Genomic DNA, 5,471 nt, shown 5'->3' with positions numbered 1-5,471 from the left:
AAAAAATTGAATTTTATTATAAAGTTTTAATACTTCATAGAAATCCAAACTATTATGCTTAAATAGGGCCAAGAATTTATGAATATCTCAGGCTATAGCATTGTAAATCCTCTGTCACCATCAAATGCCTACTTTGTGCATTTGAAAATGAAACCGATTTATGATGTTTTTATTTTATTTTATTTTTTTATCTTTAAGACTGTACAGGGTGTAAGAGAATTGTTAACTTATGTAGTTGTTTGATTATTACTATCAAAACTATTTCTTTAATTTGTTATAGGCTTTTGATGAAGGACGTCCGATCATCCTTAGGAGTTTTTGAGGGACAGGAAGGAAACCTCTTTTTTACATATGACCAGTCATCTTTAGAGCAGGGCAGGTACTATACAGCGGGGAAACTGACTGCCTGGTCTCTGATTCATGGAGGACCAGGCCTTAAAGCACTGGACCCAGCATTGTATTTGCTAATGTGCGGTCAAGATGCAGATGTAGAGAACTTCCAGTTTGAGGTGTTGCCAGACAGGGAGGTGCAAAGGTATTCACCATTTGGTTAAAGTCCCCCTGTAGTCAATAATCTTATCCTTTAAAGGAACACACCGACTTTTTGGGACTTTAGCTTATTCACCGTATCCCTCAGAGTTAGAAGTCCATACATACCCTTTTCATCTCCGTGCGTGCCGTAACTCTGTCTGACGCACACACCGCTAGCCTTGCTTAGCACAAAGACTGGAGGTAAACGGCTCCAGCTAGCATACTGCTCCCAATAAGAGACAAAATAACACCAACATTTTCCTATTTACATGTTGTGATTTGTATAGTCACAGCGTATACAAATAACAAGGTCACATGAGACAGCCATCTTCTAACCGTATACATACTGGGAACTATATTCTCAGAAGGCGAAGCACTGCTACTTGGGCGGAGTGATTTGTTTGCAGCACCCTGTCAATTTGAGAAGCACCCTGTCTTTTTTCACTACAGTTTTAAAGAGAAAATAGTCAGCAATGGTGTTGACTTAGTGCATGGTTTGTCTTAAAGCCTATTAAAAAGCACCACATATTTAAATAAACAACTTGATTTTCACCACAGGAGGACTTTAACATATTCCAAAAATTCAAGTAGATCAGTATAAATAGTTTTAAAAAAGTAATACAAGTTTTTAAATAATATTTCTCTGTTTGGAGTATCTGCCTTGAACAACTTCTTCTCATTTATTACAAAAGATTAAGCAGTGCAACACAGAAGATGATTTGGTGAAGCTTAAACAAGATCTTGGGGAATGGATTGCTGAATGTGGAGTGCCACAGATATACAACGCTAACCTTGAAAGCCTTCCCCAAATTTATGGACGGATTGTGAAGCACTTCATTTTTCACAGGTATTATTATCAATTACATCGTTTAAATGTCATGTTTTTTAAGACAATGAAACACGCAGTGACACAACTTTTCTTCCCTGTTGTGGGGTAAATCCAGGTGAAACAGGCTGTTGAAATTTTTTTTTTTGCTGAACAAAACTTTTCTCTTTTGAGTGGAAATTACTGAGGAAACATTTTTACAGTGCTGTTTTAACTACCAGTCTACAGAAATTCCATTAAATTAATTCCATGAAAAAATAATGTTAAATAAGCTTTTATAATAAGTTTATTACCGTAGCTTAGAGAGGGAACATTTCAGGCTTTCAGTTAATTGTAAGAAAGATGCGTTTCTCAGCATATATAATGGGCCTCATTCATGAAACTTTTCTAAATAAATTCATAGTAATTTATGTGTAAAATGGACTGTCCAAAAAACTCAAATGTGTTCATTCACACATTTTATTCACACAAAAAACATCCTGATTTAATTTGTGTTTGTTAATGAATTCCAATTATTCTATTCATAAACAGGGTGCCCATGCAAGCTCATTCACAATCAGCAAATTCCACATTTATGAATTAGTACAACAGCAGGAATTACGTGTGCAGGAATGTTCTTCTACACTGTTAGAAAAATCTGTAGAAATTACAGTATTACTGGCAGCTACTTGCCAGTAACTTACTGTAGATTTAAATTGATGTTATTTACTGGCAACAATTTGTTCAAAATTAAATGAACATTAAACATTAACAAGTCTTTATCTTTACAGAATAAAACTAAAATAACAGCCTCATGCAAAGCATTCTGGGAACCAAAATCTGAAGGAAAAAAAAAACAGAAAAAGGTTGATGAAGATTTCTGGTTCCCAGAATGCTTTGCATTAGATTGTTATTTTATAGTTTTATTCTGTAAAGACAAAGACTTGTTAATGTTTAATGTTCATTTAACTTTGAACAAACTGTTGCCAGTAAATAGCATAAATTTAAATCTACAGTAAGTTACTGGCAAACAGCTGCATAACTACAGCAAATTTTTTACAGTGTAGGTCTTCTCAGGTTTGGCTTTAGGATGCGTAAATTATTCAAGGAAAGTGTTAAGCTTGCGGACAAATACTATTCCAAAGATTAATAGTAATAAAAAAGAAAACAGATATATATTCATAAAGGAATTTTCTTTTTACATTTAAATAATTTTTTTTTTTTTTGTATGCATGTATGTAAATTCCAAATAAGGCAATTTTAGGAAGATTGAAACTGCCGGTGCATAAGTAGCCGTTCACCTCGATGCAGCATCAGCTGTTTTTTTAGTATCTCTTCATTGGCACAATTACACCAGCATAATTTTCTTGCCATCTATACTTGGCTTACAAGCTTATAGCAAAATGCCATATTGTTTCAGTTTGATACAAAAAAATGTTTGTGATGTGAACTTATGATAAGCTGTCTGCTTTTTGCATGTTTTGTCTTATGTATTAATCACGTTTTAGATCATCGAACATGATAACACAGTTTAAACAAGGGCTCAACTCCTGTGGTCAACTGTGGGATACGGTGGAAAGGCACTGGAATGCCACTATTCAAGGCAAGGCAAGGCAAGGCAAGGCAAGGCAAGTTTATTTATATAGCACATTTCATACACAATGGCAATTCAAAGTGCTTTACATAGAAGAAATTAAAATAATAAAAAGAAATAAGAATAATTAAAACAGTTTAGAAAAATAAAATAAAATACAGTACAGTACAAACAGTCGGACGAACAGCGGCACAGTGCTCATTCAGTAAATGCATAGCTAAACAGATGTGTTTTAAGTCTGGATTTGAATGTGACTACAGTAGGAGCACGTCTGATCTCCTCTGGAAGCTGGTTCCAGTTGCGGCTGGCATAATAGCTAAAAGCAGACTCGCCATGCTTACAGTGAACCCTTGGTATTTCTAGCTGATATGATCCTAATGATCTGAGTGATCTGTTGGGTTTATATTCAGTGAGCATATCTGCAATATATTGAGGTCCTAGGCCATTGAATGATTTATATACCAGTAATAATACTTTAAAATCAATCCTAAATCTAACTGGGAGCCAGTGTAAAGACCTGAGGACTGGTGTGATATGTTCATATTTTCTGGTTCTGCTCAGAATCCTGGCGGCAGCGTTCTGTATGAGCTGCAACTGTCTTATGGTCTTTTTGGGAAGGCCAGTGAGGAGTCCATTACAATAATCCACCCTGCTGGTGATGAAAGCATGCACAAGTTTCTCTAAGTCTTGTCTGGAAACAAAGCATCTAATTCTTGCAATATTTTTCAGATGATAGTATGCTGATTTAGTTATTGCTTTGACATGACTACTGAAACTAAGGTCTGACTCTAGTGTCACACCAAGATTCCTGACTTGATGTTTAGTTGTTTGACCCTTAGAGTGAAGGTATGCGTTCACCTTGAGAACTTCATCTTTGTTTCCAAACGCAATGACTTCAGTTTTGTCTTTGTTTAACTGAAGAAAGTTTTGACACATCCAACTGTTGACTTCATCAATGCATTGGCACAGGGAGTCAATGGGGCTGTAATCGTTAGGCGATAGGGCTAAGTAGATCTGTGTGTCGTCTGCATAGCTGTGGTAAGCAATTTGGTTCTTTCTCATTATTTGGCTCAGTGGGAGCATATACAGGTTGAACAGGAGTGGCGCAAGAATTGAGCCTTGAGGGACTCCGCATGTCATGGATGTCCACTCAGACTTATGGTCTCCTGTACTCACATAATAACCTCTCCCATCTAAGTATGACCTGAACCATTTTAGGACTATCCCAGAAAGCCCCACCCAGTTTTCCAGCCTGTCAAGAAGTATGTTATGATCGACAGTGTCAAATGCAGCACTGAGGTCGAGTAGTACCAGCACTGATAATTTGCCTGAATCAGTATTTAAGCGAATATCGTTTATTATCTTTATGAGCGCTGTCTCTGTGCTGTGGTGCGGTCGGAAACCAGATTGAAAATTGTCAAAGGATCCATTCGAGCTTAAGAATTTGTTCAGCTGATTGAAGACAACTTTTTCAATGATCTTGCCTATGAAAGGAAGATTTGAGATCGGTCTATAGTTGCTGAATATGGTCTTATCCAGATTGCTCTTTTTCAGGAGGGGCTTGACCTTGATTCACCTACAAAGAGGGACAACTCACAAGGTTGTCATTCAGATCTCTTTTTAAAGTTGTCTGGAGTGAGGAGGGTTCCAATAGGCGGGAAGCGGAGGAGGACACAATGTTCTCTTGGGAGTGTCTTCTCAGTTCAGTCGAAGGTACTTTTACAAGACATAGTTTTGAACTAACTTCAAGGATACTTCATCAACAAAATAAAAATTCTGTTGTCATTTACTCACTGTCATGTTCCAAATGCTCTACAAAATGTGAATGCACATTTGAGCTTGTATAAAGCATGAGAGAAATTGTTTGCTTGTTTGTGTACAATCTGGGGTTCCAACTTGTAAACATTAGGATTTACTTATTTTCAGGGACTGTACATTCTCAATGTTTGTCAGATCGTGAAGTATTACTGCACTATGGCATAACATTACAAATAATAGGCAATAAATGTGACATTTTTTGTGCTTAGGCCTAATTAACCTTTAGTACATTAATAGATTACACTTGGATAGGAACTACTGAGCAATTAAACTGTATTTTTGTGATGTAACTTGTAATGTACAGAAAAACGAGTGCAGCTGACCTTTGAAGACCTCCTTACGTTTGTTACTGGAGCAGATGCTGTGCCACCCCTTGGATTTCCACAGCAGCCTGAAATTCAATTCTATGACCAAGAGGGTGAATTGAAACGGTTTCCCTATGCCTCTACTTGTTCTACAGTGTTTTACCTACCTAGAGGTAGTTCTTCTGAGGATGACCTTCTTGAAATGGTTATAGAGGCAGTTCATGGATCGGCTGGTTTTGGCAAAATTTAATATGAACCTGTGATAATCTATATGTAATACATTGCCAAATTTCTCTGTTCATCCTCAAAGTCTTAGTTTGTTACAATGAGACAAATTTAACATTAATGAAGTTTCTCATTAAATGCTGATTAATCTTGAGAACCGTTGAAAAATATGAACCTGTGAAAAAAAAAAAAA

At 36.5% G+C, this 5,471-nt stretch overlaps 1 long non-coding RNA gene across 1 annotated transcript; it reads left to right on the top strand.

Annotated features, from left to right (window-relative positions):
• Nucleotides 1-280: 280 nt before the first annotated feature.
• LOC311291075 lies at nucleotides 281-3,163 on the top strand. Its single transcript, XR_014627506.1, has 3 exons — nucleotides 281-535; nucleotides 1,224-1,378; nucleotides 2,845-3,163. It is a non-coding gene; the product is annotated as an uncharacterized lncRNA (long non-coding RNA).
• Nucleotides 3,164-5,471: the final 2,308 nt, after the last annotated feature.

The sequence above is a fragment of the Rutilus rutilus genome (assembly GCF_951802725.1).
Source record: "Rutilus rutilus genome assembly, chromosome: 5".
Lineage (NCBI taxonomy): Eukaryota > Metazoa > Chordata > Actinopteri > Cypriniformes > Leuciscidae > Rutilus > Rutilus rutilus.
The sequence above is the reverse complement of the archived record's forward strand: the minus strand, read 5'-3'. Positions and strand labels throughout refer to the sequence as shown.